The sequence below is a fragment of the Elephas maximus genome, chromosome 19 (genome assembly GCF_024166365.1).
Source record: "Elephas maximus indicus isolate mEleMax1 chromosome 19, mEleMax1 primary haplotype, whole genome shotgun sequence".
Taxonomy (NCBI): Eukaryota; Metazoa; Chordata; class Mammalia; order Proboscidea; family Elephantidae; genus Elephas; species Elephas maximus.
This window is the reverse complement of record NC_064837.1, coordinates 56,638,034-56,660,072: the sequence shown is the minus strand read 5'-3', so window position 1 is coordinate 56,660,072 and position 22,039 is coordinate 56,638,034. Positions and strand designations below refer to the sequence as shown.

Genomic DNA, 22,039 nt, shown 5'->3' with positions numbered 1-22,039 from the left:
ATAAATAATTGAATTTCCTAAAGAGATATTCTAAAATAATCTAAATGCCAAGCATTCCATATTAAATTCACCCCCCATTAAAAGGCCAATTCATAAACAGAAATTTTGTATTATCTTTAAATGTATCTGCTTTTATCCAAAGCTGGAGTCTATGATGGTTCTATGGGGTACACAGGCTGCAAAGCAAAAACGTTTTATAAAATCACTGAGTATACAAGAAGCATTATATTAAAAGAGAGAATAAGCCCATATTGAGAAGGAAACTAGAAACTAAGATTAAAAGAGAGACTAAGCCCATATTGAGAAGGAAACTAGAAACTAATAAGTATACTCTATTTAATACTCTCTTTCATATAGAGGTAAATTCTCTTAAATTCAATATAAAAAAAATTCAATATAGCAAAGTAAAATGTTTTAAATGCATAAAAGAAACCTCCTGATGGACCTTCTACCATCTATTTAGTGACAAATTATTATTAAAAAAAAAAAAACTAAATTTTAAAATTTTTTTATCACCAGCTCAAATTAAGATTTTTTTTCCATCTATTGCTTCCTCTTTTCCTGAATCATTGTTTGAATTCCCAGCAATTCTGGAGATAGCCTTCTTAGCCTCAATAACTCCAAATTATTTTTTGAAGAGTCTGAGTCTCATTTAACATGTTTACTAATCAATAAAGATACTAAAAAACGAAAAACTCATACTTAAGAAGCCAGCAGCTTAGACTAAAAGATGCTTGCCAAGGAAGTTTTATTGTTATAAAGTATTTTCTCTTCTTTGTATTTCTTCATTTTCCCTCCCAGATTATCTGTGTACACATATAATCACATCATAATCCAAACAGTTGAGCTTTTTAAATAGATCAATATAAAAGAACTACCTAAGTCTAAAAAAAGGGTACCACCACCACACTTAAAAAAAAAAAAAGGCTGTCTTCAATTTACCAACAGATTATGTTCTAAAACTACATTTTCAAGTCAGATGTTCAGAACATGGAACACTTCCCTACGTAGTATTAAGAAGGTGAGTTACTGGAAAGATATAAAGTGACAAAAGCTAGTTACAAAATAATAGAATATAATGCCATTTTTAATCAAAAAGGAGACTATAAAATAATAGTTTATAATCCGGTTTTTGTAAAATATACATCTATATGTATTAAATATTTTGCATACCAAATCAGGAAGGATATGAAATAAGATATTAAAAGTAGATATCTCCTTCCCCCAAAGGGAAAAAAAAAGCCTTTAATGCCAGTCAAATCATGAAGAAAGCATCAAAAAAACCCAAACTTAGGGACACTGACCAGCTCACCTCAAAACTGTCTAGGTCACGAAAAGCAAAGAAAGCCTGAGTAACTGTCACAGACCGAAGGATGCTAAGGGGCATCAAAACTAAATTCAATGTGGGATCTTGAAGAGATCCTGGTTCTAACGTCCCTTTTTCTGTTCTATCCTAGAACAGAAAAAGGACATTAGTGAAAAAACTGGAGAATTCTAAAAAAGTCTGGAGCTTAATTACAATGGACCAATGTTAGTTTCTAAGATTTAGCAGGATACCATGGCAAAGTAAGATGTTAATGACAGGGGCAACTGGGTGAGGAGTATATGAGAACTCTGACCTACATTTGCAACTTTTCTGTAAAATTGCAAATTATTCCCCCCAAAAAAAGTTTATTAAAATGAAAAGTGTATATCTCAGGGTAGTGGGATTATAATGATTTTTGTTAATTCATCTATATTTTCTAATTTTTCAGCAGGCAACCTGTTTCACTGACAGGAAAAACAAAAAGGGGAGGGGGGACTAGTCTAGACTAAAAAGATGCAAAAAAGACATAATAATTCAAAGGAATAAAAAAAAATTGGGGGGACAACTGGGAAAATTTGTATACAGACTTGGTAGTTGATGATATTATTGACTTAACTTTTTTTAGGTGTGAAAACTGGATTATGTTTATAGAAGAAAATGTCTTCATTCTTAGGAAATACATGTTGAAGAAGGGATGAAGTGCCATTCAAGATGTCTGTCACTTAACTTTCAATATAGACAGAAAAAAAGAGAGAAAGCGAACACAAACTGTGGCAAGATGTCAACACCTCAATATTGATTATACTATTCTTTAAACTTTGCTACAGGCTTGAAAATTCACATAAGTTAAATTAATGGTTTTCTTTAACTTAAAAATTAGTTCAAATGTCAAACTAATACACAAAAGCTACAATTTTCTCTTAAGTATAAAATATATTCTAGTTTTATGTACTGCTTGATTTACTTTTTACAAATTAAAAAAAAAGTGACAGAAACAAGGTAGTTTATTTCACATGATAAGAAATTGCAGCTAATATTCAGGAGTAATATTTTAATTTCCTTCAAACTGATACAGCCTTTATCATATGTAGTCTTTTTAATCAATTGGGCAGCCTATACAGACCTTGGGCTCATTAATTTCTAATTTATCTAGTTTTCTCAAAATTACCTTATCCCTTAAAAACATCTGGAAAGAGGATTAAATAACCTAGGGGAAGACACAGTTGGAGACTATAAAGAAGTGTAAGAAATAGGGCCACCGGCAGAATGGAAAAGCAGATTCCTTATAAAGTCGCACTCCGCATACACTAGAGCAGATTTAGCTAAGCCTAAACCCATTTTCATTTCACTTGGATCCATAATCAAAACGCACGGAAGGAACAGTCAAGAAATCAAATGACATATTGCTTTGGGCAAATCTGCTGCAAAAGACCTCTTTCAAGTGTTAAAAAGCAAAGATGTCACTTTCAGGACTCAGGTAGGCCTGACCCAGGCCACGGTATTTAAAATCACCACATATGCATGTGAAAGCTACCGAAGAAGAACTGATGCACGTGAATTATGGTGCTGGTGAAGAATAAACAAATCTGTCTGGGTAGAAGTATAGCCAGAATGCTCCTCAGAAGCAAGGATGGTGAGACCGTCTCAAGTACTTCGTACATGTTATCAGGAGGGACCAATGCCTGGAGAGGGACATCATGCTGGGTAAAGTAGACGATCAGGGAAAAAAAAGAGGAAGACCCTCAACGAGATGGACTGACAATGATAACAACGATTGTGAGGATGGTGCAGGACCGGGCAGTGTTTCATTCTGTTATACATGGGGTCACTACGAGTCAGAAGCAACTCAACAGCACCTAACAACAACAAATGCAGAATCCAGTATAGACACATCTGCCCAAACTGCCTTTCTCTAGTGGAGAAAGAAGTGGAAATGCTGAGGCATAGAAGAGTACTCTTTACTGCTTACTGCTAATTGAATTAGAATCTTGAAAATCATTTCTAGTCTAGAATTCTATTATTCTGTTAAAAAAAATTTTAAACAGGTATACAAGTGATAATAACCCCCTTATAAATAGGAAGACCCATGTCCTGATCCAGACACAATCTTAAAGACATGCTCATTACCCATTTCCCAACATGCCCTGCCCACAAAGGAGGACTTCGGGCTCTCAGGGTGGAACTAATAAGGAAAGTAGGGGGGAGCAAACTATAAACAAGAGGGATGCATTCAAGAATTTCTGTTCAGGTGCCAGCAGAAAGATGACTTCCGTCCTTCAAGGGGCCATTTGTCTCTAAGGAAGCCATGAAAGTTGGTAAAGCCTATAAAAAGTTAGGAGGGAAAATATTTTTCCATTAAAGAGTACTAATATGCCTCCAACCACACAAGGGCTATAGGCATTTTTTTCATTTGTTTTTGTTCTGATTTGTTTTTTCAAGAGAAGCCTTACTTTTTTCAGGAATAATTTCAATTTGGGCCTAAATTTTTTAATTTGCATCAATTTAAATATTCTAAATTAGTAGTTAAGAGTATAGGCTTGAAGCCAGATCTGCCTGAGTTTGAATCCTGACAGTGCGACCTGAGGCATTTAGGTAAACTCCCTGTGCTTCCATCTCCTTATCAATAAAATGGGGATAACGACAGTACCAATCACAAAAGATTGATGCAAGGATTAAGTGAGTTTAAATACATAAAGAAGTCCCTATGTAGTACAAACAGTTAAAGCGCTCAGCTGCTAACAGAAAGGTTGGAGATTCCAGTTTACCCAGAGGCACCTGAAAAGAAAGGCCTGGTCATCTACTTCCAAAAATTCAGCCACTGAAAACCCTATATAGCACAGTTCTACTCTGACATACATGTAAATGCCATGGGTCCGGGCCCACTCTATGGCAACTGGTAGGTAAGTAAACACGGAAAGCACTAGAACAGTGCCTGGCCCACAGTAATCGCTACAGAAGTATTAACTACTGTTAACCTTTAGATCTAGACCAGCATCTAGACACTCCATGTAAGCTGGGGGTTTGCTGGTTTTGTTTTTGCTGAAACCCCAGCTGCCTGGCATAACAAGTACTTGCTGTATGACAAATTTCGTTGAGTAATATAAACTTCAAGCCAGCAACACGTAAGTTCAAAGGGTAACACTACCTTTATGCTATAGCTAAAATTTGTATAAGTTTAGGCTGTAAAGTTTAGAGTTCATAGGTTTTTACATACTCTATCTCATGTGATTCAGAGAAGCTGATAGTATTAACTCCATCTTACAGACAAACTAAGTCTCAGAAGACTAAAGTGATTTGTCCAAATACACAAAGTCTGAGGTAGCACAAGAATTCTGGAAGTTAATGTTACTTCTCTTTACTCTAGACCCCACCTGGAAAGCTAGGAACGGACACACTAACCAACTCAACTCTCCTTACCTACAAATACACGAAGTTTGTTGTTGCTGTTAGGTGCTGTGGAGTCAGTTCCCACTCCTAGTAACTCTATGCACAGCAGAACAAAACACAGCCCGGTCCTCACAACAGATGTTATGCTTGAGCCCACTGCTGCAGCCACTGTGTCAATCCATTTCGTCAAGGGTCTTCCTCTTTTTCACTGACCTTCTACTTTACCAAGCATGATGTCCCTCTCCAAGGACAGATCCCTCCTGACAACGTGTCCGAGGTATGTAAGAAGCAGTCTTGCCATCTTTGCTTCTAAGGAGCACTTTGGCTGTACTTCTTCCAAGACAGATTTGTTTGTTCTTTTCGCAGTCCATGGTATATTCAACATTCTTCACCAACACCACAATTCAAAGACATCAATTCTTCTTCGGTCTTCCTTATCCATTGTCCAGCTTTCACGTGCATATGATGCGACTGAAAATACCATGGCTTGGGTCAGGTGAACTTTAGTCTTCAAAGTGACATCTTTGCTTTAGAACACTTTAAAGAGGTCCTTTGCAGCAGATTTGCCCAATGCAATGCGTCTTTTGATTTCTTGACTGCTGCTTCCATGGCTGTTGATTGTGGATCCAAGTAAAATGAAATTCTTGACAACTTCAATCTTTTCTCCGTTTATCATGATCTTGCTTATTGGTTCAGCTGTGAGGATTTTTGTTTTCTTTATGTTGAGGTGTAATCCATACTGAAGGCCGTGGTCTTTAATCTTCATTAGTGTTTAAGGTTACCAAAAGACATTATCCCATTTGCTTCAAAATAACTGGGGGGGAGGAGGGTAGACAAAACAACATTGGGTAATAGTTGATAACTGCTGAAGTTGGATAATGGGAACATGGGGATTGATTATACTCTTCTTTTCACATCTGTATGTTTGCAAGTTTCCACAAAAAATCGTTCTCATTTCGCTAGCAAGCAGTCATCTAAGATGCATCAATTGGTCTCAACCCACCTGGATCAAAGGAGAATGAAGAACACAAAGGACACAAGGCGATTACGAGCCCAAGAGACAGAAAGGGCCACATGAACCAGCGACTACATCATCCTGAGACCAGAAGAACTAGATAGTGCCCAGCTACAACTGATGACACCCTTGACAGGGAACACAACAGATAACCCCTGAGGAGGCAGGAGAGCAGTGGGATGCAGACCCCAAATTCTCATAGGACCAGACTTAATGGTCTGACTGAGACTAGAAAGACCCCGGTGCTCATGGCCCCCAGACCTTCTGTTGGCCCAGGACAGGAACCATTCCCGAAGCCAACTCTTCAGACATGGGATGCTGGTGAGGAGTGAGCTTCTTGGATCAGGTGGACACTTGAAACTATGTTGGCATCTCCTGCCTGGAGGGGAGATGAGAGGGTGGAGGGGGTTAGAAGCTGGCGAAATGGACACGAAAAGAGAGAGTGAAGGGAGAGAGTGGGCTGTCTCATTGGGGGAGAGTAACTGGGAGTGTGTAGCAAGATGTATATGGGTTTTTGTGTGAGAGACTGACTTGATTTGTAAACTTTCACTTACAGCACAATAAAAATTATTAAAAGAAAAAAAAGATCGTTCTCATTTAAAAAATAAAATCTCTTGCTCCCCAACACAAACTATGCCACTTCCATCTCTTGCTGAGCACAGCTAACTGGGTGTGAGAGAAGTACCACAGCTGAGAACCTTTGCCACTTCTCAGTGTGAGGCAGGGAAGGGGGCGCTAGACAGAAAATCAGGAAGCTTCAATCTTGCTGTCGTTGTTACGTGCTGTCAAGTCGATCACAACTCAGTGCCACCCTATGTACAACAGAATGAAACACTGCCCAGACCTGTGCCATCCTCACAATCACTGCTAAATTTGAGCCCATTGATGCAGTCACTGTGTCAATCCACTTCGTCAAAGGTCTTCCTCTTCTCTGCTGACCCTCTACCTTACCAAGGATGATGTCCCTCTTCAGACAACGGTCCCTTTTGATAACATGTCCAAAGTATGTGAGATAAAGTTTCGCAATCCTCCCTTTCAAGGAGCACTCTGGCTGTACTTCTTCCAAAACAGATTTGTTTGTTCTTCTGGCAGTCCATGGTATATTCAGTATTCTTCGCCAACACCGTAATTCAAATGCATCAATTCTTCCTCACCTTCCTTCCAGCTTTTGCATGCATATAAGACAAATGAAAAATACCATGGCTTGGGTTAGACACACCTTAGTCCTCAAAGTGACATCTTTGTTTTTTAAACACTTTAAAGAAGTCTTTTGCAGCAGATTTGCCCAATGCAATACATTGTTTGGTTTCTTGATGGCTGTTTCCATGGGTGCTGATTGTGGATCCAAATAAAATGAAGTCCCTGACAACTTCAATCTTTTCTCTGTTTATCGTGACGTAGCTTATCGGTCCAGTTGTATGGATTTCTGTTTTCTTTATGTTGAGGCGTAATCCATACTGAAGGTTGTAGTCTTTGATCTTCATCAGGAAGTGCTTCAAGTCTTCTTCGCTTTCAGCAAGCAAGGTTGTATCATCTGCATGTAGCCAATGAATCTTCCACCAATCCTGATGTCATGTTCTCCTTCATACAGTTTAGCTTCTCAGATTATTTGCTCAGCATACAGACTAAGTATGGTGAAAGAATACACCCCTGACAAACACCTTTCTGATTTTAAGCCATACAGTATCCCCTTGTTCTGTATGAACAACTCTCCCTTGGTCTATGTACAGCTTCCGCAGGAGCACAATTAAGTGTCCTGGAATTCCCATTCTTCACAATGTTATCCATAATCTGTCATGATCCACACAATCCAATGCCTTTGCATAGTCAATAAAACACAGGGAAACATCTTCCTGGTATTCTCTGCTTCCAGCCAGGATTCATCTGACATCAGCAATGATATCCCTGGTTCCACGTCCTCTTCTGAATCCAGCTCGGATTTCCAGCAGTTCCCTGTCGATGTACTGCTGCAACTGTTTTTGAATGATCTTCACAAAATTTTACTTGTGTGTGATATTAATGATATTGTTCAATAATTTCCGCATTCTGGTGGGCCACCTTTCTTAGGAACGAGTCATCTTTCTTTGGAATAGACTAAAGCGAAGCTTCAGTCTTAGCTCTGCTTTAACTGACTGGGGGACCTCATTGATTCCTCTAACTCCTCTGGGTCTTGAACTTCCTCATCTGTTGGCCCAAATAAAATTCTAAAGTTCCTTCCAGGATTAAAATTTTAATTTAAACTTTCTACGAGTTTCTTAAACTCTACTCAGTCAAAACCAAATTCATCTTTTCTCTATCCTAAATCCCTAAGACCTGTTCTTTCCCCTCATTTCCCTACCTGATGTCCCATTCTTCCCGCCACAAAGAAAAAAAAAAAAAACTTTGCTCAAGCTATCCCTCCCTCTAAAACATCTTTTTCTTTCCATCCCTTCTCATCCTCATAGTGCAACTTGAATGCCACCTCTTTGGTTGAAACAGTCCCTGGCATCCCCAAGGGGACAGTATCACACCCTCCATTTAACCCCCAAACACTGTGTATGAACGCCTTTATAGCACCTATCAAGTTCCTATCAGTCCTTTCATTTTTGGGTGCCCCTATTCTCCTTACTGGCACAGTGGTTAAGCACTTGGCTGCTAACCAAAAGGTCGGCAGTGCAAAACCACCAGCTACTCCACGGGAGAAAGACGTGGCAGTCTGCTTCCATAAAGATTTATAGCCTTGGAAACCCTATGGGGCACTTCTACTCTGTCCTATACGGTCGCTAAGAATCGAGATCGACTCGAAGGCAGTAGATTTGGTTTTTTGGTATTCTCCCTACTACATTCGTTCCTTGCAAAAGGAACAATGTTTTATTCATCTTTGTATTCCTCACTATCAGGGCTTCAAACCGGATCCTCCCAGTTCAGTCATGGCCAAGGAAGCGAAAACGGAGCAGACTCTATTTTTCAAAATTTGGGTGAACTGGAATGGGAAAAATTACAGGTTGAAGCCCGGCTAAAAACTTAATCTCTCTATTAGAAAACAAGGGCAGCAAACACACTGCATAGCAACTGAATGTCCTGCCCTCCGGATTTTGTGCAGAGGCGGAAACAACAGTACCTAGCTCAAAGATGATAGCTGACCATACCGCTCTGAATATGTGTCGCTCTCCACAGTTCTGCCCATAATCCAATCTTATGCATCAGGCTCCTGAAAGGGCTCACTATGCGTTTTCCAAGGGCTTCAACCTGCAATTTTTCCCATTCTGGTTATCGGTCTGGATCACCCAAATTTAAAAAATTCGTGTCTCTTCTGGTTTCGCTTTGTCGGCCATGACTGGATCAGTTCAAACCGGTTCAAAGCCCTGTTCGTAACAGAGCTTCCCAAAGAGTGTACCACAGCACACTGGTTTGCCATGAATGAGTTAAAGATGCTCTAGAAGGTGATGACCACACGTCTCCACGCAACCACAAAGAGCCTGTGGTGGCCAGAACCTCCAACTAGTCAAGTTTCAGATAGTCTTAAGCAGCCTCCCCTTTCAACCCAGTGCACACCATGACAATAAACTAAGAACTCAAGAGTAACCAACATAGATAGGGCACACAGTGGATACCCAATAAATATTTGTTCAATTGAATCTTAGAGTTGCCATCAACTCAATGGTACCTAACAACCACCACCACCCCCTAAGATCACTTACCATCTAGACCAGACTCTCTATGAACATATTCACTGAATATGTTCTAGTTTTCCTTTGAATTATCACATGTTTACTATCTGGTTATACGTGCCTTATCATCCAAAGCCCACATCCACCATTTTATTGCATAAGACAATAAAGAATTATGAGTAAACAATTCACCATGAAGAAACTCAACTGGCAAAATTCAACATTATAAACAAAGAAATGCAAGTGCACTAAGTACACTCTTAAATTAGCAAAAACTTTTAAGAAAAACAATGCACTTCTGCCCAGCTTATGGTGAAGTAGGTACATCCATACATCTCTGTTAGTAGTACAAACTGGTACAACATCCTTGAAAAACAATATGACAATACATGCACCAAGAGTCATCAAAATATTCATACCCTTTAACATAATAATGCCAGTCATAAACCTGTAGAGATGTAATTACTCAGAAAAAATATAACACCATTGGCCAAACTGACAAAAGAAAAACAGATGAAGCAAATAATCCAAATATGAAATGAAGTGCGGGACATTACAACAGACCCAACTGAAACAAAAGGATCATAGCAGAGTACTATGAAAAACTGTACTCCCAACAAATTTGAAAACCTAGAAAAAACGGACAAATTTCTAAAAACACACCACCTACCTTAAACTAACACAAACTGATGTAGAAAATCTAAACAGACCCATAACAAAAGACGAGACTGAAAAGGTAATAAAAAAAACTCCCAACAAAAAAAAATATCCTGGCCCAGGTGGCTTCACCGGAGAAGTCTACCAAACATTCAGAGAAGAACTACACCAGAACTACTCAAACTTTTTCAGAACATAGAAAAGGAAGGGGTACTCTGTAAGTCCAGCATAACCCTGACAGCAAAATCAGCCAAAGACACTACAAAAAAAAGAAAATTACATGAATATAGATGCAAAAATTCTCAAAAAAATTCTAGCCAACAGAATTCAGCATAACACCAAAAAATAATAAACCTCGACCAAGTGGGATTCTTACCAGGTATGCAAGGATGGTTCAACATTAAAAAATCAATCAACATAATATACCACATAGATAAAACAAAAGAAAAGAATCACATGATCATCTTAGTCAAAGTGGAAAAGGGATTTAATAAAATCCAATACCATCCCTAATTAAAACTCTCAATAAAACAGGAATAGAAGGAAAATTCCTCGACATAATAAAGGGCACCTAAACAAAACCAACAGCCAACATCATTCGCAACAGAGAAAGGCTGAAAACATTTCCCCCTAAGAACAGGAACAAAAAAAGGGTGCCCTTTATCACCACCCCTATTTAACATTGTGCTGGAAGTTCTAGCTAGAGTAATAAGGCAAGAAAGAGAAATAAGGGGCACCCGAATCATTAAGGAAGAAGTAAAACTATCCCTATTCACAGATGATAACATATACAGAGAACCCAAAAGACTCCACAAGAAAACTACTAGAACTAACAGAAAGATTCAGCAAAGTAGCAGAATACAAGATAAACATACAAAAACCAGCTGGATTCCTATACACCAATAAAGAGAACTACGAAAAGGAAATCAGGAAAGCAATGTCATTTATAATAGCCCCTAAAAAAAAATTAAATTCTTGGAATAAATCTAACCAAGGATGTAAACAGTCTATACAAAAATACCTACAAAGCACTACTGCAAGAAACCAAAAGAGACCTACATAAACGGAAAAACGTACCACACTTATGGATATTTACCTATCCGTTGTGAAAATGTCAGTTCTACCCAAAGCAATCTACAAATACAACACAATTCTGATCCAAATACCAATGGCACCCTTTAACGAGAAGGAAAAACTAATTATTAACTTTATATGGAAAGGGAAGCAGCTCCGATAAGTAAAGTACTACTGAAGAAGAACAAAGCAGGAGGCCTCGCACAACCTGACCTCGGAACCAGCTATACAGCTACGGTACGCAAAACAGACTGAGCCCAGAACAATTAGATGAGGCCCAGCTACCACCACTGACTGCTCTGAAAGGGAACACAATGAAGGCTCCCGGACAGAGTGGGAGAAAAATGCAGAACAAGATTCAAATTCACAAAAATAATGACCAGACTTACTGGTCTAACAGAGACTGGAAAAACCCGAGAGTATGGCTCCTGGATACCTTTTTAACTCAGTACTGAAGTCACTCCCAAGGTTCCCCTTTAGCGAAAGATCAGACATGTCTATAAGGCAAACAATAACAAAGGTGAGGAACATGCTTCATAGTTCAATCATGTATATGAGACTAAATGGGCGCGCCAGCCCAAACGCAAAGACAAGAAGGCAGGAAGGAACACTGGACAAATGGAAACGAGGGACCTGGGGTAGAAAGGGGAGAGTCGCGGGGTTGGCAACCAATGTCACAAAACAATTTGTGCATTAACTGTTCAATGAGAAACTAATTTGCTCTGAAAACTTTCCACCTAAAGCACTATATATATATATATATATATATATATATATATATATGTATACACACACACGTACAGGTATAAATAATAATACCTACAATGATGTGGATTAAAGTGTTAAATGAAAACCAGCAACAACATAAACACCTAACGCAAAAAGATTCAGGCAAATTATAGGAGCATGACTTCATGAAATATTTTATAATCTTTCAAAATGTAAACATACAAATTAACACTGTGAAAGCTATAACATGGAACTCTTCCATGATATAATAAACAGAAAAATAATCAAATTATAATGAACCATACTTAAAATAGATATACGCTTTTTTTTTTTTTAAATGAAATGGCAAAAAGAAAATCAACTGTTTTAGGGTAGTAACCCTAACATTTAACAATTTACTTAATATTAATCCTTAAATGACTTTATAATTTAAAGAAGGAAAGTTCTGCCATACTTAGTAAACAGGGGTCCCAGGGCACAAACTCAATACATTTTCAAGAAGAGGGCTACCTGTCCCTTCTACTGTTCACTTTGTCCTTGACTGAGAGCTCTCATGCTCTCCAACAACGACCTATGACTACCCCAAACCCCACCTTGCCAGGGACCAACAAACCACCTCAATTGGTCTTCAGATCATCCCCAAGAACCTGTGGGAGAGGAATCATGCAAAACATACATACACTTAAGAAACAAAGAACCTCCTACAACCATAAATTACTTTTAACAATCAGCAAGTAGCCGAGTTCAAGTTTAACTGAAAACCCTGAAAATATATATAGTATTGCCACATTAAATGTCTCTGGGGATCTCAAAGCCAACTTGCTGACTCTAGAATGGGCTGTATCACAGTTAAAAGGCAATATGGACACCTGGGCAAATCAACGGAATAGGGGCCAAGAGACCTGGGTATAGTTAAAAGCAAAAAAAAGGGAATTTCTTTCTTTAAATTATAGGGGAAAAAAATTATAGTTTTATTTATTTATTTTTTTTAATCCAAGAACAGAAAACTAAAAACTCTAGCTGAAAGCAGATGAGTAAAAAGTAGTTAGCATTGTTCTCGCAAATCTTATAAAGCCAGAGTCCAAATGCAGGATGGCAAATCATTTTATCAAGAGCTGAAGCTTTCTGGACCTGGAGGTGTCTAACAAAACACTAGCATGGAAAACAAACCAAAAACCAACGGAGTACTAACACCCCAAAAGGACAATCTTAAATGTCACAGTTTTCCAATTCTTATTTTTCTGTATTATTACCATTTTCTAAGTTTAATAACGAAAGACCAAAATACTATAATGGTCCAAGATTTATTACTGTGAACAAAAGCCCAAGTCCAAACTTTAGTTTTCTTTAGTTAGCAGGCTGTTTCAGCAAAAGATAATTACGAAAGTATATGATGGAGGTAGTATAACCATTAGATAAAAAATTCAACCTTTTGTTTCTGTTGAAATGTTCTCAGTATTTAGATCCTTAAAAGTGCAGATACATAAAATGAATGACAATACGTCCACAGCAGGTAACAGCGAAAACAAACAATTCAATACTTAACCAAATTCATCAGAGCATGGGGTGATTACTACTCAAGAATGTCGACCAAAAAACTGAAGGACCTCTCAGGTTCCTAAGAGATGCAGACTGCTTGAGCCCCTGTGCTCATCCTGAACAGAAGTGGAAGATTAACCGGACCCTCAATTCTCTTCAAACAACTCGTCTGACAAAGCAGCAGGCAGTCTCATCAGGGTCTGTTCATTATCCAGTCTGTCCCGGAAGTAGTCAGTTCAGTTAGGACCCGTACCTTCAGGTTAAGCACTGTTTCAATACCATCCTACCTCACCCCACCCTGCCCCACATCATCCTCCTCTGGCCAGACACTCTTGTCTGGATTAGATTGCTTTTTCTCAGGTATTGCAAAGTTCTGATTTTCTCTCCTAAACCTTACTCACCTGCAGTTCACTGCACTGGGTATCACCCAAATAGCCCATCAGAGCTCTTTATAATTTCTGAAAGAGAGAGAAGGAAGTTTTAAAATACATAGTAGAAAATGTGCTGATGTATCAGCTCTGAAGCATTTGTATCCAATTTTCACAGCATGTGGTCCCGTGGGCCACAGTATTTCAATAAAGTGTAGCATAACCAACACTGGACTAAGAGCCCAGAGATAAGAATTTGGCTTAATATTGCTACTACTTAGCTGTGTGACCTTGGGCAAGTCATTTAACTTCACCAGGTCTGTTTCCTCATCTGGAAAATAAAACAGACTAGATAGAAACAGCAGAGACATTACAATGGAAAGAGCACAGGCTTTTCAGATAGAATGCTAGCTCCACTACTTCTTGGCCTTATGATGCTAGATTAGTTGTTTCATGTTTTTGTTTTTTAATATTCAAAATGTTATCCTCTCCATATAATAATACACACACAAATGGATATGTGCTGATACTTTTTTTTTTTTTTTTTTTGCACTTCGCTTTTTTCACTTAATACTGCCAATTTTATCACATACTAAATTCCACATGCACTGCCATCTAATTCTGGAGTTGATGCAAACTAATTCTGGAGTTGATTCACATTTAAGCCTAATTTTCCTCCTCTGAAAAGTAGAAATAACAACAATTACCCTGTGACTTCTTACGAGAATAAAAGGAGATAGTAACTTACAAAAAAAAAGTTTTCAATAAATATACTATGCAGCTTATTACAAAATTCAACAGACGGTAACTCATTACCATCATTATCTCCTAGCCCTAAGATTATATGAATTTAGTTCACGAACAGTTTCTTAACAAATCAAAACTTTGCCAACCTGATGATGGAACTGTGTAAGGATTTCACTAACAGTTCAATTACAGTTATCTTAAACCGAGGGTAGTTTGAGATTAGCAACATTGTTAACATCACAGGAAATAAAAGCAGAATAGGCCCCTGCACAACATCTACACTCTGCCTCAATTACCATGTCTTCCCTGACCTCCCACTCTTATCTTTCACTATTCTCACTATATCCTGGGAAGAGAGAGCTTCCAACACTAAAGAGTACCCAACTCTTAAGTGTGGTCAGCTCAGGAAGCAGGACTAGAGATAAAAGAAAGAGAATGGAGGCTTTTTTTTGTTTTTAAATTTACACACTCAGGTACTGCTCAAATTGGTTATCATAAGCACACATCAGTTTTGAATAAAAATAAGTAAGTTTTTAAAAAAAAAACTGTATTACACATATTGCCTAGTGACAGAAAGCTCGCCTTTAGGAATATTTACACCACAAGGGGAATTTCCATGGTAAAACAGCAAATTCAGAGGTCCCAAGGACACCTAAAACATGACAGGGACATTAAAAAAACTGTAAACACTCACACTTCAAAATGGTCCCATCAAAAAATACGCCGTGTATTCTTTGATGAACCTGATGATAAATTGGGTTCTTTTTTTGTTCTAAGGCAAGATGAATGTATAAACTCTGCCTTTACCAGACAACTTCCTATTCTTTTTTGGAGAAACTGATCCAATACAATTTACAAGAATAAACAAGTCAATAGGACTGTCTGGTATTATCCTGAAAATCTTTCAATCAGTTTTAGACAACTGATAGGAGTATACATACGTATGTATGTGTATACACATACATACATATATATATTAGACAACTGACAGGAGTATATATACGTGTGTGTGTATATATACACACATACATATATATTAGACAACTGATAGGAGTATATATACGTACGTGTGTATATATACATATATACATATTAGACAACTGACAGGAATATATATACATATGTGTATATATACACATATTCTTCATGTTACAGCTATAATATTCTTTTTTAAAAAGGAATACTAACTCTATTAAATTATTCTCAGAAGCATCACCCTAGCCATCCTAGAAGTGATAGACCATCATGTTTTATGCTTCTTCCAGCCAAGACTACAGAAGTAATCCTGACTACACCCATCACTTTAAATGAACTGTAAGCTGGTGTGGTTACACTCTCCACAAATACCATACTCCTCTTCTAGAAAATACTTCAAAATATTACTTAGAAATCAAATTACATTTGCATGCACATTTATCTAAGTTTATAAAGCAAACCATCATAGGGATACACTTATAATTTTTTTAAGTAGTTTCTCTCCCTCTTTTGGATAACTACTGCTGATAAACTTTGCCTAAAACCTTCTAGAAACAATAGGCAAAGGACCTTATTTCTTGTGCTGGGCCCATATTTGGATCTTTTAAGTAGTCTGACAATTACAGACTAATCTGCATTTAATATTAATGCCAAGTCTACTTCTTAATCAGAGAACAAAATGCATTTATAAGATCTGGTCTACTTACTTGTAGGTCCCTCTGAAATACTTAGCCTTTCATGAATGTGCTATATATTTTTACAAACAAAGCCCTTTGCAAATATGGATGATTTCTCCTGTTTTTCTGGAATTCTTCCCCTCTCCAGTGAAACAGTGGACTGTCCATAAATGTTGACAGACTTCCAAACAACACAGGTTGAATATTTACGGCATTAGAAAATGAAACTTCTTGTTACACAATTGCAAAAATTAAGTTTACCAGCCCATAGACATGTCCTTACTGACTCCCAAAAACCAAGGCCTTACCTAAAAATAGTGTCCTAGCTTCCCAGCCAAAAGGACAGACTAAAAAAGCTATGTCTTTATTCAGCTCAAAGACTCAGACATCAACTTCACCACAACCTTCAGTACTATGCTATTTCCTATTACAGAATACTTTGTGTACCAAGTTGTTTGGTGGCCAACTACTAACTTCACTTTAAAGTGGATACTAACACTTCACATGGTTTACTTGTGTGAAAATTATGGAAAATGCATTGGCACGTTTCAGGCCAAACGCACAAGATTAGCGACTTAGAAATGTTAGGTTTTAGGCTGCAAATGAACACCTCCACAACCAAACAGCAGATCATTGGCTGCTTATCACAAAGTGATCTGTAAGTTTCTAAAACTAAAATAAAAGGTTGAAATTGGGTGGCATAAGGCATGAATATGCCTCTATCTGCAAAATGGAAAAAAAAAAATACAGATAAAAAAAAATCGATGTTTTCCCTGTCAAAAATACAAATAAAAATTATATATAATACACACAGGCAATGCTGAGTGTCCAACATGAGCAAATGTGGCGTGTGCACTTTAAAAAGTATCTTGGTTTATGTTCATCTTCCTCTCCCAAGCTTTTTTTAAGACAAAATGTCAATTATATGCCTAAATCTAAAAAATAATAATAAACACAGTTTATTCTTCCTAAACAGGTGTTTTAATAGATAGGAAAAGTTTGTGACGTGATTTCAAAATCCAGGGGCCGCCCAGATGTGTTAAAGAGGAAAAAAAAAGACCTGCAGTTATCAGTCTACCATGATTACTTACATTTTTCTAAATAAGCCATAATAAAAATATTTTTTGAAGTAAAGAAAAGGCTGTTTGGAAAAATATAAAATTAGCAAACTTCTCCCTCTCTCTCTCTTTTCCCACCCAGCACAGAACGCTGTTCACTAGCACTAGATTAATAATGTCCTTTAATCCAAAGCATTACAAGTTATTTTAAATAAAAGCATCACCTTCAGTTTCTCCAAATATTCAAACGCAAAGTGTGGCCAGAAAATAATGGCAAATCAGCCTTCTCCCTAAGAAGCTAAACAGAACTCCACACTATTGTTTTTATGTCAAAATAAAGTGTAAGAGAGACAGGTACTATTCCACTTTTCAATAAATAAAAGTAGGAGTGACTGATTTGCATAAACTAATTCTTTCCAATAGAGTGTACTTTACAAGAGTCCCACAAGCTATGGATGCACAAAACCCACAACCACAATTACTAATACTCAATTTGAAGTAAGCTATGGAAACCAAAACACAGATAAACTTAAGACACCCCATTACAGTTACACAAGGAAATTTAAATAGGCAAGCTATAATTACCCCTGTTGAAGATACTGATCAAGGATAGCTGCACACAACAGTTGGCTCTGGATAAGTTCCACTAGGTTTGAATTTGTTGGAGCCCCTGAAAAGTTTGGTACACACTGGACACATTTTTCCCTTCTAAACCTGGCCCTCTCTATACACCCACTTGACTAAGTGATATTTTTGGAAAATAAAGATGGTCCATCAAATTGAATTTAAAGTTTCAGCTTTACCCTTTTGAGATGATTAACATAAAGACGGAAAATAGATAATGTTTTAACTGCAGCCTCACCTTACACATCTCACCAGCACTGTAGTTCATTAGTGATCAATTACTTCATCCAATTCCTGAGGCAAATAAAAAAGTAAAATTTGTCTATACACCACCAGTTAAAGACATTATCCGTACCATATTATCAGCCTGAAGTGAAAGGGCATCTAAATTTCAAATGGAAAAGTTACCAAAATGATACAGTATGCAGCTTTGCAAACGAGGTTGTTTCTTCTACTTAAAAATAAAAAAACATTTTCCTTTCAGTGAGATAGATCATAAAATGTTGTTAAAATCAGAAACATTACCAGAAAAGTCATCTCGGCACTGATGGACCTTACTTTAAAAAAATACAGGAGAAACCTCGTGAATATGAGCTCAAGAGAGGGCAACGTTAGGAACAAATTGGCCAGGACAATTACCCCTCCTCCCGTCCCCGATCCAGGAAGAGTTGTACTTTTTATTACATTAATGATTTGCTTGAAAAGTGTAAGTTATGAAGGGGAAGGAAGGACAATTTTTGAGTTCCAAACGAAACCTGAGGCTCCCAATCCAAGAAGAATCAGAAGATCCTGGCTTCCAGGCCTGCCTTAAGCATACTCAGCCACAGGGACGGTGCAGAAGGAGCAAATGATTTGGGGGGAGAGGAATCAAAATTCCCTAGACAGGACTGCAGTCTCTCAGGCCTTGAAAAGGCGACTCTTAAAAGAAATTTTCAGAAAGGAATAGTCTTTTTATTTTCGTGGATGCGCTTGTGGGCCAATGAGAATTTCCGAGGAAGGGGCGGGGGAAAGGGGTAAGAAAGTCAATCTCGGGCAAACAACCCTCAGCGGGGGAGGGAAGGGGCGCGCCCCTGACCCACTTTTCCGGACACCCACCCCGCCCCAGCCCCCGCCACGCCCCACCCCACGCCCCTGGAACTCCAAGCCCTGAAGGGGGAATCGAGCGGGGCTTGGGAGGCCCGCACGCTCCCCACCCCCAGCCGGGACCCGGAGGAGGAGAGCGTGCAAGAAGGCTCGACTCCCCCTCCCGGAGTGCCCCGGGCTGGGAAAACCTCCCGCAGGCTCCCGGGCCGGGTTTGCAAGGCCCCCTCTCGGGGCCGGGCCGAGGACGCCACGGCCCCCCGCGGAGGGAAAGGGGACAGAGGAGGGGAAGGAGCTGTAAACAGCCCCTGCGTCCGGGCCTCGCCTCGAAGAGCCCCACTCCCCAGGCCCCGCCGCGGGCCGCCCCAGCCCCCAGCCCGCCCCCGGGACGCCCCTCTAGGGGCCTGGGGGGGTAGGAGGAGGGTCAGGCTCCCCCTGGAGGGCCCCGGCAGCTGGCGGAGCGGTCCCGGCAGCAGAGAAGGGGGAAGTCAGGACTTACCTGTCATTACTTTCTACGCCATCTTGGATCCACTTGTCAACGTCCCCACAAAGCATTATGGGTAAGAAAGAGCCTTTAAAGTGACTCCCCACCCCAGCCCCCGACTCCCGCCTCCCGCCGCCGGCGCCGCCCCCTCCGGCCGCACCTCCCGCGCCGGAAAGTTGCCCCCGGTGTCGGGCTGGACCCTCCGCCAGCAGCCCGGCCCCTCCCCCCCGTCCGGGAGGTTTGCATTTAAAACTTGCCCCCTTTGCTAAAAGGTGGCTTTGGATTTTCCTTTTTCTTTTTTTTCTGTCCCTGGCCTCCCTTCCCCCCACCCCTCGCCTCCACGATGGTGCCTTTTGCCGCGCCGCCCTCCTGCCTTGGCAAACGCCCCAAGTCTGCATTTAATCAGCCCGAGGTTTCCCTGCCACTGGCAGCCGAGAGCTGCTCATTGATTTATTTATGCGCATTTGTGTGTCTGTTAGTGCTCCTTGTACTTGGTGCCCGGCGCGCGCTCCTGCGGCGAAGCGTCTCCGCTCCCGGGCACTCGAGGCTCCAGGGCTCCCGGGGGGGAGGGACACATCGGGAACCCGCTAGCCCCTGCAGCCCAGCCGGCTCGTGGCCGCCCGCATTCGCAGGCAGAAAGGTGCCTCTGTCCTGGCAAATCGCTCGGGGGCCGCCAGACTCCGGGACCTGCGCGGACGCCGTGTCCCCGAGTCAACCAGCTTCCAAGCGCGTTAAAAAAAAAAAAAAAGTAATAACGCTAAATACAACTCCCCACCGCCGTTAGTTCTCTCTCCCGCTGACTGCGGCCCTTGGCCAGTAACGTGATCCGCGACCCTGGGGGGACCCCTCCCCTAGGAATGTGGCTTTGGGCTCAGCCGGATCCACCCTTCTGGAGTCAGGGCTGCGCACAGTGACTTCCCGGGGCTGGTAGCGCGGCGGCGCAGGCTGCGAGGGGGCCGTGGTGGCGCTCCAGGCTGGGGTAGGGTCCCCGGCGAGAAGGAGGATGCGCCCGCCTGGGTTCACCTGCCTGGCCGCGTTGGGGCCGGGAACCCTGGTGGCCGAGTGTGGGGAGGACCGCGGGCGCCGCCTCCTGCCCCTGGTGGGACACGCGGACTCGCCTGGTGCGACGGGGTGCTCCAAGAGGTAGGGGGCGCCGACACGCTGGGCGGGGGACCCGTGACCCAGGCGAGTGACCCCTCATCCCTCAATGCCCTCGCGCCCCCGAGCATCAGGCCGGCGGGCTCTGCAGGGGAGCCAAGGTCTCTCCCTGCTCCTCCCGCCCGCTGTCGGATGGTCCCGCGAACGGAGCTCTAGCCCCACAAGCTCTCGCGCTTTCCTCCTGCCCCGCGGAGCCGGTGCATCCAGCCGCCCAGATCCCCCAAGAACCGAAGGCCAGTTCCTCAGCCCCCGCTCGGTCTCTTCCCAGTGCCTCTGTTCTCTGCTTTGTATGTAGACTTTGGGGACAACTCTGGTTGCCTTTTTTTTTTTTTTAACAAGCAAGTTTTTACAAGGAGTTATCCAAAAAGAAAAAAACATCCTCCAAGACATCAATGCTTGCGAAACTGTAGTCGAGATGAAATGCTGTTGGATGGCTTTGAAATTAAAAGAATGTGCCGGCAGGGGCGATAAACCCTCCACCTCCTTGCACGGGTAGGGCCTGGGATCCTGGGTCTGCCCAAGGGTGTTTTGCGCCTCCAGACCCTAGGAAAGCTTCTCTCGAGGAACCTAGAGGGTTGCAGAAGGAGCCCTGCCCCCGGGGAGCTAAAACCTCCACCAGGCAATTGTCCGGACCAGAAGAGAAGGGTGAGTTGTAGACTCATTAAGGGATTGGCCCGGGGTCACCCATGAGGGAGGGAGCGAGGCAGTGAGTCACTCACAGCCCAGAACACCGCGTGCTGGGAGGGACCTCCCCTGAGTCACTGGCTCCACTGCTCCGAAGGAGTGGAGAAACCGGGGCCTGAAGCTAGGTTCTTAGATGTTGCAGCTCAGGCAGCCACGCTGGGTGCAGCGCCCTTGCCTAGACCCTCTGTCGCTTGTAGAAAACCGAGTGCCTCTCATGGCCGAAGAAGGTCCCACAATCTTCCATCTGGCCTCTTTTCCAGTTCCCCTTTTGTGCTTATTTAGCCATCTAATATGCACTGATTCAGTGGTTGCTTTGTATTTATATGGCACCTTTAGGTGTGTGGTCTGGGTTTCTTGTAATTAAAACACTAAAGCTGAGGGCAAGGACTGTGCCTCCCAAACCTGTTTGGCAATCTCTCTTTGCCTCTTAATGTCTTCACCCCGAGAAGTGTTCAGTTTATGTGACTGCCTGACCTCTTCACCAACTCCAACGTGATTCCTGGTCCATCCCTGTCCAAGATGCCTAAGCTAGCATGTTGTGAGTTGCAGTCCTTGAGTAAATTCTGACTCATGGTGACCCTGTGTAAACCTTGCAGACCTGTCCATCTTCAGGATGGTTGATGTGCGTGAGTCCATTGTTGAAGTCACTGTGTATTTTTTTTCCAACCTAGGGTACTCATCTTCCAGCACTTTATCTGACGATATTCTGTTGTGATCCATTGCTGATTTTCAGAAATAGATTATCAAGCCTTTCTTCCTAGCCTGTCTTAGTCTAGAAGCTCTCTGAAACCCGACTACCACAGGTGACACTGCTGGTCTTTAAAAGA

General features: G+C 41.1%; 1 protein-coding gene across 6 annotated transcripts in view; it reads right to left on the bottom strand.

Annotated features, from left to right (window-relative positions):
- The window catches only part of HELZ (helicase with zinc finger), a 191,567-nt gene extending 172,118 nt beyond the window's left edge, over positions 1-19,449 (bottom strand). For 2 of the 6 annotated variants that reach the window (XM_049861267.1, XM_049861273.1), the window contains exons 1-3: positions 19,386-19,446; positions 18,045-18,100; positions 13,759-13,815 (exon numbers count right to left, since the gene is read on the bottom strand). The gene's annotated coding sequence lies outside the window, so the exon portion shown is untranslated. Of the gene's footprint in view, positions 1-13,758; positions 13,816-18,044; positions 18,902-19,385 lie in introns of those variants that run through there. The other 4 variants (XM_049861271.1, XM_049861269.1, XM_049861268.1 and 1 more) reach the window with 4 other exon arrangements.
- Between the last annotated feature and the right edge of the window lie 2,590 nt (positions 19,450-22,039).